The 14672-nt window shown below is 34.7% G+C and overlaps 1 long non-coding RNA gene across 6 annotated transcripts in view; it reads right to left on the bottom strand.

Moving 5' to 3' along the window:
- The window catches only part of LOC148995787 (uncharacterized), a 49530-nt gene extending 36196 nt beyond the window's left edge, over positions 1–13334 (bottom strand). For all 6 annotated transcript variants that reach the window (XR_016169534.1, XR_016169532.1, XR_016169537.1 and 3 more), the window contains exons 1-4: positions 13269–13334; positions 5430–5631; positions 4906–5008; positions 4567–4813 (exon numbers count right to left, since the gene is read on the bottom strand). This is a non-coding gene — a long non-coding RNA (uncharacterized LOC148995787). The remainder of the gene's footprint in view (positions 1–4566; positions 4814–4905; positions 5009–5429; positions 5632–13268) is intronic.
- Positions 13335–14672: the final 1338 nt, after the last annotated feature.

The following is a 14672-nucleotide window of genomic DNA, read 5'->3' as shown; positions in this document are numbered from 1 at the left end:
TTTAGTAAAAAGTGAAGTTAATCCTCTTCTGGGAAAACTAATCCAGTCAGAAATGTTTATGATTGTGGTGTGTACAATTTTTTCCCACCGTAACTAAAGCCTTGTGCGCTTTCATTATTAGTAAATTTCAGACCAGCAAACATCATAATTAGTTACTTTTTAGCGAGTAACAATATTGTAATGTGTTACTTTTAAAAGTAATTTTCACCAACACTGGTCTTCATTATAAAAGTGTGTGTGTGTGCGCATGGGGGGCTGTTAAATTGCTGATATTAAACTTCTACAATATTTTATCAAAATATATATAAAATATACATTATTAGTATGCTGTTATAAACAATAAATGTATATATATATATATATTGTTGTTATAGTCTAAAACATATTATTTTGTATTTTATCTGTATTTTATCTTTATTTTAACTATATATAGACTATCTATAAATATATAAACTATATACTGTATATTTTATATATAAATAATAAATTAAAATAAAACTGAAAATAAGTTATTTGTAATGCTACAAGTGATTTCAGGCATCAGAAGATAATGTACACTGTAAAAAAATATTGTTGGTTTAACTTAAAAAAGTAAGTAGCCTGGTTGCCTTAAAATTTTAAGTTGATTGAACTGGAAAAAGTGAGTTAATACAATGAAGGAAATTGATTTAATCATCAGAAACTCAGAATAATAAGTTCTCAACTAAATAAATTATCGATTTGACAAAAGAAAATATGTTGTGATAACAAATCTTGAAAATATATTTTTTACAGTGTATGAAAAATAGATATTCACTGATATTTGCTTAAGATTGCATTGAACATCATTATTAAATGTGTGTATCATTAGATGACAGCAAAGGTATAATGTAAAAATATGGGAAATAAGTATACCGTAAATACAAATTGACAATACTGTTATTGATATACCATATGATAATCAATACATCAGTAATAATCAATATGGTACTTGATATATGTATATATGTAATTTTGAGAAACATTTTGCACCAAAGGATCTCACAACCATGAGAGATCATCATCATAATCTCATTTTCATAATCATAAAACTGCCATGCTATAAATAGACCCTAGCAGGGCACACTGTAGGATGAAAATACATCCACTGTCTTTCTCCCAATGGAATTATACAAGGATATACACATTTTCATTAGATGTTTATGTTATATTATTCACGCTGTGTCCATAAATCTATAAAATGCTCTTCTTGCTTCAGTAAAAGTGGATTTATTTCTGTTTCTATATTATAAAATGGCCCTAAATGTCATTAAAATTTCAAAATATAATTTCTTTTGATTTTTTTTGGGTGAAATATGATCCAAACATGCTCCTGACAGTTTGGGTGAGATTTCCCCACATAATTTAGCACAAATCACATATCGAATGGAGTTCTCAAAGAAAGAAGGTCAGCCCTCAACGCTACTGATGTTCAGAGATGTCACACAATAGGCAGTTCACTTTTTTCCAGGGCATGAAGTTGTGACATTCCGGACTGTAAAGACCCAGATATGTCATAAATGTGATATTTTGAAGAAAATGTCATCTCTTAACTCAATCCAGTTCCACTCCAGTGGCTGCGGGTTGCTTCCAGATTGGTTTTCTATAGATGATTCTGTCACTCTGAGTAAACATGACAAAGAATATGTGACGCCCCTGAGCCAATGCTGCCGTGACTTTGGGCAGGTTTATGATGAGACACGGGAGTCTCATTGGCCAGGAGCTGAGGAATTAGGAAGAATCCTGATATTCTATTGGCTAACAAGTCGAGCACTCAACAAGGCAAAACATGCCGTTTATAAGCAGTGCAATCGTGTATTCTAGAACTTAAAGATCATAGAATATTAAAATGTACCCAATACTTGAATAAATGTCCATGGTTTTATTATGCTTGACTCAGTGTGCACTATAAGCCAGACAGACAGACAGACAGATAGATAGATAGATAGATAGAACGATAGATCGATAGTTTCTAAACAGTTCTGGGTGGTTGCTAGGGTGTTTTGGGTCGTGCTAGGTGGTTGCTAAGGTATTTTGGGTGGTTGCTAGGGTGTTCTAACGTATTCTGGGTGTTTGCTAGGGTGTTGCTATGCAGTTGCTAAAGTGTAGTAGTTGGTTGCTATGAACTTGTGTTCCTAGGTGGTTGCTATGGGGTTTTGGATGGTTGCTAAGCAATTTCTAGCATCTTTTATCATGTTTTTAGCTTGTCTTAGCATGTTGCTAGCATGTTTATAAAGATTTAATATCTTTCACCATTATAAATAATGTCTTAGGGGAAAAAAAATATTGTTCAATAATAATTTTGGAGTAACATTGCATAACATTATCATTTTCACAAACCAATCAAATCCCGTCTATTTACTTTTTAAACACACATCCCTCCTCGACTTCTGCTAAATTCCTCAGTTCGCATTTTTGTAAAGAAAAGTTTATTTTCCTCAACTTTCATGAAAATGTGATCACATCCACGTCTAAAACTTTTTTTTTTTACAATGCCCAATAATAAAAAATATTATCGAATAAAAATTGTAGCCTGATTTTCACAATCCAATCAAATCAAAAATCAAGTCCAGCCCACATTATTTTCGACAATTATCGTCCCGCTTGAAAATACTTTGCATTATAAAAGTTAAAGGTGTTTCATGTTGTCTCCAATACAATTAAAATGAGATGAGAAAAACAAAAGGGGTTAAAGGTGGTAAAAAGTCACCCAGGTTTATGAGCGATGACACCACAATAACTCAAACTTCCCTGCCTGTTAGTTTTATTCCCACACTGATCCATTTGTTTGCCATTTAACCAATACGGCACACACTTGTTTTGTTTGCGCTGTGAATAAGGCAACTGCTGACACGCGGATTATGCAGAGTCACATCAGCATGTTAATATCGCCTGAATGCTTCTATGATATAGATGGGGGGGAGAATTGCAATATTTCTTTCTTTCATCTTCTAAAGCTGAGTTGCTTGTCAGCAGTGCTGAGCCCAGGCTTGTGGGTTGGATTGTATAATGCAGCAGTGACAGTGAAAGGCTTATGGAAAATCATAAGCCAAAAACCTCCCCTCGCGCTCTGTCGTTCTCTCCTCGTTCTGTCCATCATGTCCAAGAAGTGCTCAGAATGAGGATAAAACCCTCAAGTGTCAAACCATTATAGCCTCCCCCAGCCCCCAAAAAAGTCTGCAAACAAAGATAATAGTAAATATTTCTCAATATTTCAGCTTGCATAATGTGACATATTTCTGAGTGGTATCATATAAATGATAGTCTTGACCTTATTTTCTTTATAAAAAGTAAGCTGTTATTGGTTAGTATTTCGTGAATTTTAGTAAGAAAATGAGAAACGGAAACTAACTAAATGTGACCAAAATGTATTTTGAGCCAATCACCTGAGCGGTAAATGCCATGTGACTAGTTTTCCTGGGGGAAAAATATGGCAACAGTGATTGGCTGGTGGCAGTCAATGGCATCAATATCAATGGAAATATTAGTGATGTCAATCAAAAACAAACAAACTATCTAATAAGAAAACAAGAATTCAACAAGAACAAGAAATAAAGATACAGTGACAAAATAAAAGTCATGAAATAAAAGCTGAAACAAGAACAAGGAAAACAGTTGGAAAAAAGATCATTAAATATTACTATTAATTAATAAGTTTTATATGTACAAATATCATTAAATTATTATATAAATATTTGATAGGCAGCACATAAGACTATACAATTAATTTTATAAGTACAAATATGATAAAATATTTTAAAAAAAGACAGCCCACTAAGGATTATTGCATTCAAATTTATATATACAAATGATTAATTAAATAAATATATTATTTAAATAAAAATATATATTGTATAATAAATGATTAAATAATTACATATCTGATATAATTAACCATTACATTTTATTATTAAAAATACATTTAAATGTGAATAATTATTCAATTTAATTTGATGCTTCATATGTAAACATGTGATTACATATTTTATTTAATTAATTGTTTTAAAATAACATATTGATTAATTGTGCCCAATACAACCAGCGACTTTTATTTAAAGAGTAATTGCAATTTATTTTGAGTTTATGTCTTTAAATATAAAATTCAAGAAGAATGCATCAAATATAATACAAGAATTTAATTTCCCTGAAGTCTTCCTGAAATCACCACAATATGAAAGACAGGAAATAATTTATAAAACTTAAATTATACATCAGTATATCATATAATATGTAAAATCAATCATTTTATTACTCATAATTTTATTACTCATAAACATTAAATCAAATATTACTTTAAGAGAATCAACAAGTCTCAAATCAAATAATTTGCAAGTCAGGGTTGACGTCAATAACACTAAATGGCTACTTTTATGGTCATTTTGGGGTATTTTCTTTTTTTTCCAAGTTTGACTGTTACAATATGCTTCTGTTGTATAGAAAAGAGCAGCATAAACAACAGCGCTCATCAACAATTCTTTCTATGCGTTCAAGAGAAGAAAGAAAGTTGCAGAGGTTTGGAGAGACATGAGGGCGAGAGGTGATCTATACCTTTAAGAAGTTCCTGAGATGAATGTGTCCTCAAGAGAGCAGGTTGAACTTCAGAGTCCTACCAGTGTTTTTGATATGAGATCACAGGCAACCTTACCGTCTCCATATGTGCGGCAGGAAGCCGTGAGTTGTGTTTCCATGGCGCCGTGAATCATTTCAGCACTCACGCACATACATCCATATAGCTCGCCTCATGCTTTATGAGGTGTTGGAAAAATCAAGTCAAGGATTCGGCTACTCCAACTCCCTTAAAACGAAGGAAAACATTCATTTCCTTTAGATGTATCCAGAAGTAATCAACATTCCTGCTCTTTTCAGGAAAATTCATGTTAGGTTTACCTTGTGAGACAGCAGAGCCTCGTAACGTTGACTTGCAGACGTAAGAACCGTCTCTTCACACTCGGCTAAATCTAGATCTCAGTCCTCTTCTGAGTGCGTTATCCTGTAATATGACATACGTTTGTAATATTAACAGTGCACATTTTTGTTGTTGTAGTACAGTGATCATATTCTTACTAACACCAATTTTATCATCTCGACACTGGTTACCTATTTAGTTCCCTATCAATTACAAAGTACTACAACTGACCTATAAAGCCCTATCTGGTTTAGCTCCTGTGTATTTAATGGATCTTCTATCACCCTACAATCCACTTCATTCTTTAAGATCACTAAATTTGAGGCCATTCTTCTGGTCATTCCTAGTATATCTAAGTCCACTAAAGGAGGGAGGGCGTTCTCGCATTTTGCTCCTAAACACTAGAATAGCCTTCCTGATATTGTTCAAGGCTCACACTCGCTGTCCCAGTTTAAAACTAGATTAAAGACGCATCTCTTTACCCAAGTATTCACATAATGCTTACCTTTTATTCCTCTGTTGAATCAGATCGAACGCATTAATATTATGAACAGCAGCTATGCTAATTATTTCCCATTTGCTTTTCTGCTGTTATCCGCCAGGAAAATGGTGTCCGTCAGCTCCAGTTTGTATCCAGCCTCTCACAGAGACTTCCGATGCCCCAACACATGTGAAGAGACGACTCGACGCCGGCGATATGTTATGCCCTAAATAAATACATGATTAAATAAATGTATTTTTCCATGTACATTTCTGAAATGCACTTTCTGTAAAGCTGCTTTGAAACAATATGTATTGTGAAAAGCGCTGTAGAAATAAATTTGAATTTAATTGAATATGTTATCGTCAAAAAAGGATAAACAAAACGATATTTAAAAAATATTTTCTGACTATTGCAATATCGGATACTTAAAATTTATCAGTCGATCTCTAGTTAATACATCTGAGGTCGCCAATTTCTTCGTCAAAAATAAGTAAAACCTAATGAGTTAAACTGACATCCATGTTTGTTGTTGTGAGAGTTTGAATGCTGAATTTTGTACACACGTATTGACATTTTAGGAGATGTGGCCAACATTTCTTGATGTTTCTGCCAAGTTAAGTGGAGTTTTAAGTGGAGTTTCTCAGAAACCTGCGGAAAAGATGCAGAGCAAACAATCTGAAATGTCGTGAAAAAGAGCCAACGCATGTGTGTAAAGACGGGGTGTAACTCCATGACTTCATCAGAACCGAATGAGGCCAAAGTTTCAGGTCAAAATATTGGCAAGACGAGGTGGAGCCCAACAAATGCATCCAAATAAAAGATTCTCTTTCACACACACAGAAATACACGAAAGAGTCCAACTGGACTGCAAAACCCAGAATAAAACAGCTTTTCTGTTGTAATTGTGCCTGCTGGTTTTGATTAGTAAAACATTAAATCATAACACGTACAGCCCATCAAGAAGAAAAACAATTAAAAGTAATGAAGATGTGACAAGTTTGTTTCCTTGACAACCTGGAATGAGTTCTGCTCGTGTTTTTCCGTCTGGTGGGGTCGTGAACACACACACATTTATATCCCTAGCAGAGAAAAAAGTAAGTATGATTCTACATTGTCTTATTTCAGTCGAGGAGAAAAGCCTGTTTTTAATCACAAAGAAGTACACAAACCACAACATTTTTGTGATGGGTTATTAGTGATGGATATATCAGAAAGGCGATTAATCGGATGACATTTGGCCATTTTGAGACTATTGGCAGGTTATCTTGAGGTTAGCGCAAAGCCCATTTACTAGCCTGGCTGATATATCAAAATCTAATAAACCACATTAAATGTACGCTGGGATTTGGTGGTTTGCGATTAAAACCAGACTTCTTCCACAGAGCGCGAAACTGCTGCACAACATGATGTAATCACAACCAATTATAAGATATGTTTTTCTAGTATAGCAATATTGTTCAGTTGTAACTGCCACCCTAATTAAGATCCTTATTATTTTGTGAGATTAGCTTCAATGTAGCTATGTTTTGTTGGCTAATTTTCTGTTAAACGCTAGCTTGCTAAGTTAAAACTAATAATTTTAAGTAGCTTCCTAAAAGTGGTTTATAAATCTTATTAGATTGCATGTAGTGTACGGTAGTTAACTAGTTTTTAATTGATAGCTTAACAGCTAATTTTAGCTAAATTTGGCTAATTTTCTGTTAAATGCTAGCTTGCTAAGCTAAAACTAATCATTTTAAGTAGCTCCTTAAAGTGGTTTACAAATCTTGTTAAGATAGCATGTAGTGTACGGTAGTTAACTAGTTTTTAATTAATAGCTTAACAGCTAATTTTAGCTAAATTTAGCTAATTTTCTGTTAAACGCTAACTTGCTAAGCTAAAACTAATAATTTTAAGTAGCTCCCTAAAGTGGTTTATAAATCTTGTTAGATTGCATTTAGTGTACGGTAGTTAACTAGTTTTTAATTGATAGCTTAACAGCTAATTTTAGCTAAATTTGGCTAATTTTCTGTTAAACACTAGCTTGCTAAGCTAAAACTAATAATTTTAAGTTGCTTCCTAAACGTGGTTTATAAATCTTGTTAGATAGCATGTAGTGTACGTTTTTAATTGATAGCTTTCAAAATGTAACTTGCTAAGCTAATCATAAGCTAATCATTTCTCAATCTTGAGCTACTTTTGATAGTTGATTTTGTAGTTAACAGCTTTAAATTATCAGTAGCTTGTATCTCAGTTCAATCCTTGTTGTCAACATCAAATCCTTGTGAAATACAACTTCACACTGACTAAACCTTTTCTGATACTTCCTCATAGTTCCTCATAAAAATAGTAATAAACTACACCTGAGGTTACATCAGTGACAGGATATGACCTCGTCAGATGACTTCCTGCATCCTGTGCGATTCAGCTAAAGGGAAGTGCTGTATCCGTGTTTGGATTGGCTCATTTCCCTCCAGCATGACGATGGACATGAACTAGAAACACTGGATGCTTTGTTTAGACTTATTACAGAAAATACACCGTTTTTATGGTAAAATGATGCTATCAGATAATTGATAAATATGTTCAATATACCACAATATATGACCAAAAACTTGGTTTTATTATGGTACATCCCATAAAAACATGGTTAACCCATGGTATTTTTGGTACTTTTTGCTATATCTAGCTAAAATACATATTTATTTTCAAGCTACAAGTCTTCATAATATCATTCTAGTGTTGTTTTTACCACAATTCACAGACACACAGAACACTTACACAAGCATTTCTTTGATTAATTATTAATGCAACTGAGGCGTATTCTCAGATCCATCCGAAGTGGCCGTCAGCCACAGAAGATGAAGATGAATTTGTGTACGATCGGACAATAAATCACTAATATTACAGTTCAAAGGGTCTGCAAAAATATCCACTCAGCGAAGCAAATTTCATGTTTACTGATAAGATGAAATTAAAAGTCAATCAGTGGCAAAAATCTGAATTGAATTTCTTTTAAATAAATGCCACTTGTTTTGATATTTTGCAAACACATTCAAGCATTTATAAAAATGTCCAAACTCATTTTAGGGCTACTGGATCTAAAATCCCCATTTCATTGCATATTAGAGGGATCTAGCGGTGTATCTAGGGCAGACACTTACTAGACCAGCCTGAAAAAGACTGGAATACAATGAATAAAGTGCACCCAGACACACACTTAAACACCTTAGCAGGTTGTTTGAGATGCATGAGAGCACGATTAGAAATTTGGCAAGAGAAGAGCAGAAACGAATCCTAAAAACTAGAGAAGTAAGATAGAGAGCAACAAGGAAGAATAGTCAGCGTTTCAGGCTTAAAATTTGACACTGTTTCTATATCAGGCAGAAGAACATATGCCCTAGATCGCTTGAAGCGTGAGTGTGTCTCAGGGGTCATAAGGGTCAAAAAGAAAAATCACCTCCTTTGACGTCATAAATCCCCAAAGGCATCAATAGAGGAACTATTGCAGTACAGCATTAAAATGCTGATGAATTTCCATCCAGCCAGTCCAATATGTTTCTCCTGTATAGCAAATGCAATTTTATACGCAGATTCCAATTTATTTTATTGTTTCAATGAACTGGTAGCGCAATTTATATGTTAAAGGAAAGGAATTACATTTTTTGCGACACTAACGACACCAAATCAAGATAATGAGAAAAAACAAAACAAATAATAACAGAATACAAAAAAATATAATTTAATATGAGCACATTCATTTAATTTTTATTTTTCATTTAATTTTATGCAATAAATGTCAGTATTGGCCGATATATTAAAGCTAATAAATAATGTATTATTTCCTTCGGCTTAGACACTTCAGATGCCATGATGGTTTTAAATTGCTTAAAATATGATTGGAATCACTACAAAAAGTAAAATACAGTTAAGTGCAACATGTGCAACGCAAATCTGTCACATAGACAACATAAAATTGTGTGCGTGGGACATAACTTTTAATGGTGAGACTTTTGTTTTTGTAATCAGGCTCTCAAAAATTATATAAAAATTTGGATTTAGATTTATCGGCCAACATATCGGTTATCGGCTTTCAAATCTAAAGAATAATCGGTTATCGGTATCGGTCAAAATTTTTGAGCTTTGATTGCAACCGCACTCGACATTATATTCTATAATATAGAGCCCGACCGATAAAGGATTTTGAAGGCCGATACCAATACAAATATTTGTTGGTTTTAAAATCCGATATATCGGCCGATATTTTTTTGTTTTTTTTTTTATTTCAGAAAAGCGCAACAAAACATTAACAGATTTCCCTAACATTAGCTATTAGTTATTTAAGAGTTAACTAAAATAATGATGATGCATTTTAAAAAGAAACTTGTTTCTTTTATTGTTACAACAGAACAGATGAACATCAAAATATATTAAAGTTCTGATAAATAAAATAATAATTAGTCCCTACATTGCCTTATAAGCTACCTGCAAACTGGATCAGCAGGTTGCAGGATGCGTGGCGCGTTATACACGAGTGTTGCCAACAGGGACGGTGTAGAGTGCCCTCTAGTGCACAAACTATACAACTCCAACACTCATGACATGGTTGAAGCGTGTTTCGTCCGTTTTTAGTTTATTTTTGAAATATTCATTTATCGGCCATTATAACTGCCGATACCGATAGTTTGGAAAATGCCTAATATCGGCCGATAATATCGGCCTCCGATAAATCGATCTGGCTCTAATACAATATGTATTTTCCACAAAGATATTCCATAATCAACATAATAAACAAAAATAAACAGTTTTCAATCAAAGCATGTACTTCAATTCGTGAATAAGTCTGAATAAATCACTCAAAATAATCGGTTCAGAAGAATAATCTCTCATTATTATTTGAGTTTCACTCTTTGACTTCTAGATAACCCTTGCTGACGTAACACAGCAGACAAACTTGTTTAATACAAGTCTGTACACCCATAAAACAGGAACTCTCAGACACCAGTGCTGTTCGTGAAACACTAAAGCTGTCGAAAACTTAGAAACAAAGATAGACGTTGTTCATCGGCGGTTGATGCTTTTCAATCTGTTCTTTTGGCCTTTGTTTCTTTTTAAACCGATAAATGGATTAAAATACTGTCCGTTGGCACCTTAACGACGGTTTCATCATATCTGTATCTCTCGGGAAACAAGAAATAGATTTGAGAAAATGTTTCTGCCTGGAAACCCTGAAAACAGGAACATTAAAGCCATTTCCTGATCGTTCTCCTCAGGCGAGACGTGGCGTAGTCAATTGCTCAGTGTGGCGGCAGAAATTGCATTATGATCGAGGACCATTGGAGTCTCCAGCACTGCACTGTCTTATCAATCTGTCTTGAACTGGGAATGGGATTGGTGGAGTTCAACCATCTTAACACATTGCTGCTTATTCTGGCCAAGAACCACCCACTTAGGCCATCATGTTGACACACAATACATCAATGCACAGTTGTGGGTGTCAAACAGAACTGTTTCAATTATTTAAACTACTAGTTCCTCCTCTGTACTCATTGTAAGGAACTTTTACCAGCTGAAGGCACCCACACACTACAAGATAATCAGGCCGATTCCTGGTTTAAGACCATCAGTCTTCCGTTTTTCCCCGCCAACCACGCAAAATAGTTCTAGATTCGGCTCGGGCACAAGCAGTGGCACCATTTGAGACATGAATACAAATTCAGGCCTGTTCCCAAATGTTTTAAGAGGTACAGAACACTTAAGATTGTAGGATTTAAAACATCCTATAGCTTAAATCCCTCTATTTTTATCTACAAATTCCCTTTGCTTAGCTTAAGCAGTGAACAAACCAAGTGAAAATGAGACATGGGAAGTTCTCCGCTGAGCCGACCTCAAAGAATGTGTCCGTATCAGGGTGGAACGCTACATCTGTAGAAACGAGGTCAACAAACCCTCTTGCTTATTTCTAATTTTCTCAAAAATTGCCCAACATCTTGCAGAGGCTCCCCGACCAACCGTTCCCAAACACATCTGGACCACAGCGAGCCAGCATTCGCTCCTAATCCATCCAGTTTTCCTTGGCTCTAAGGATTTGCTACAATGCTGCCAAGAAGCATAAAACAAACAGTAGGTTAAACCCAAAATCCCCTACTGCAGACATCAACGTTCAAAAACACAGTGTTTGCCCGGTCTAACAAAAGGAGAGGGAGATGTCTCAGATTTAAACGCAATCATGTCAGAAACGCTATCAGATTATTGATTAGCGGCTGCCAGGAGCTGATAAGACCCTGCGACAGCTCGGATTTGAGCCCAGATGGCATCCCGGTTCACTCCTGCCCGATAATATGGAGCCCCGAATGCTCCGAGAGTCCCTGACATTGTTGGCATAAGGGGATATTGCAAGCATGTCACGGACATATCTCATATCTCTTTGTTTATTTCAGGTGCACTCATTAAAATACCCCAACCGGATCCCTCCCGCGTCGGATCGCTCTGCTCCTCTTCTTCGTTCCTCCATCCTCCCTCTATCTCCCCGTCCCTGAGGGCGTAATAATGTCTCCCATCTCCGAGCACATTAGCATCACAATTAAAACCATATTTAACCCTTTAACACGCAGCTGTCTGGACTGGAGGGAAGCACTCACAACTGAGATAGCTGTGAATGATTTAGATCCATATTTGCTAAAAAAAGAGGTTAAACAACATGATTATGCCCATGTTTGTTAATGGGACACTTTCCATGAACAGTCAAGTGATAATAAGGGAATGTTCATTCATTTAATAAAGTATTTTTTTGTTTTAAACATATTTTTAAAATAATTACAACTTTTTACTTTTATCTAAATTAAATATATTAAATATATCATTTAAATGTTCAGAATTATTTCAAACATGATCAACATGTTAAGTGTTAATACAGTAATATCCGTTTGTGTATTTTTATTGTAATCTCCAGGTAAACTAAAATTTTTTTTTCTCTCGAGAATAAAGAGTTACAGCTCTATTTTTTCCCCTATTTAAAGATATTTAGTGTAAATTTACATTTTCCTGTGATTTTTTTTCTTCTTCATTCTGATATAAGCCCATCTTGCCCTATTTGTGGAAAGTACCATAATCACACTTTCTTTCACTGTCAAACAGTACCATACCAAACCATCATGGCAGCCATTCATAAACTGAATAAACTCAACTGAAAGGGTTTTACTTCGGTTCAGAGAACAGAGGTAGATATTGAAAAAGACCCCCTTCCTATGCCTTTAATGCTGTTAGGCTAATAAAAGATGTCCTGGGTTAATGAAATCTGTCTTGGGTTAATGAAATCACTACTCATGTTCAATTAGTCTCACAGACTCCGCCCACTCTGAGAATTCTTTGCTTCCTGATTGGTCATTTCCTGTGGTGAAGTTCCAATGCACCACCCATGATAGCAGTAGCCTACTGAAAACGGTTTGCAGTCAAACGAATAGCTGATGGTAATGACATTTAGCTGATTATTTTGAAATTAAAATAAAATACAAAATCTCATTCAATTCAAACATGGCGCATGAAGACAACACAACCACAATTTGTAGTCAAAAATGAGACACAAAATACTTAGTGCTGTCAAATTGATTAATCTCATCTAACATTAAAGTTTCTAAATATATATATACAAACTTTGATGTGATAAATCGCAAAATACATTTGACAGCATTTAAAATAGCCAATGTCGTTTGACATCACTAAAAAAATATATATATATGTAATGATGTCTAAAGTTGTGATATAGTGTAAAACACAAATTCAGTGATGAAAACAACAACATAGAGCAAAATAAAATGTGTTCACAATCACAATACTTAAAAACATTTCTCACTATTCAACATGACAGGCATGAAAACTTACCAGAACTTTTATGAAATCATCCGTTTAAATGCACAACAAACCTGAAGGCAAAATACATTGATTCACAGCAAAAGGAAAGACAAAACACATTCAGAATAGAAGACTTTTCAAAATAAAAGTCCAAAATGACTAAAAATCAACTTAAATTGGTATGTGCGAAAAGAAAAAAAAATCAGTTTTCCGTTTTTGAGTGAACTGTGCCTTTAAGTTGTTAACATCCAGTTCATACTTCTACCAAAGAAAATACAATTTGACAGAGAATGAATAAGATAATAAACCCAACACCACAAATGTCCCTAATCACATTTTAGACATCGGCGGCATTTCAGCGCAAATTATTCCTGCTACTTATTCACTACCTACTGACAATTTCGTTTAAGCAATTTAATTTGACCATTATAGCACTCCAAAATGACCTTAGTGTCAGGAATTGCACCCGTACACACACACGCAAAAAAAACGCTTTGTTGTGCCATTCTCTGACTTGCATAATTCCTTTAGTAGCCTATAAACAATACATGAGCAAATAAACAATGTTATCCCTTCGTTCTTGGCTAATTCCTACCTGAATCTTGAAAGCTGGAATGTTCGTGTTGTTGGATTATTCTTATCCACAGACATTTGCCTTGTAAGCCTGATCTTTTAATTACAATAAACATTATTATATATTCATGACAGTCTGTGTTATTTCCAGAAACAAACGTCTCTCTCTCTCCCGACACACACACACACACACACACACACACACACACACACACACTGTCTGATCTTCATTCGTGGTTAACACACAACATAATTACACCATTCCGTGCTTAATGAATGGATTAAATGTGAAAGCACTCTTTGGATACACGAGGGCTCCTTTTCCGTGCCCTACTGGGTCACATGAGCACACCCAAACAGCTCTTCACACTGACAGCATTTTCTAAAGAGTCCATTATTGGACTGGACCTATTCATTAGCGGGGGAGAGACGGGCTCGTCTAGAGCAGGAAGACAGGAGGGCCGACAGACAGGCGAAATGAAGGTGAATGTGGTGAATATTGTTGGAGACAGCTGGCTGATGGACTGATAATGACCCGAGTGTGTCTCTGTCGCGCTTTTTCTCTGTCGCTCAAATTTGCTCAATCACTCCTCACTGGGGTGCGTGCGGGTCATGTTACCACAAAATCAAAATTAAGTAATTATATTCGCAAAGAGACTATTTAACGGCCATTAAGATGTTTGGTAATAGGACATTATTTTCCTGGAAATTAAGCATAAATAGTGGATGTATTATTTTTATTTATTTATTTAATTTTTCCCCAAATTCACATCCCATTTATGCAAAAAAAAAAATATATATTATTGAATATATTACATACAATTTTATACATAAATTAAAAGCCTTACTGTTAATAAATAA

Source organism: Pimephales promelas, chromosome 2, assembly GCF_988280905.1.
Source record: "Pimephales promelas chromosome 2, fPimPro1.hap1.1, whole genome shotgun sequence".
NCBI lineage: Eukaryota > Metazoa > Chordata > Actinopteri > Cypriniformes > Leuciscidae > Pimephales > Pimephales promelas.
Note: the sequence above shows the minus strand (reverse complement) of the source record. Positions and strands in the feature narration are given on the sequence as shown.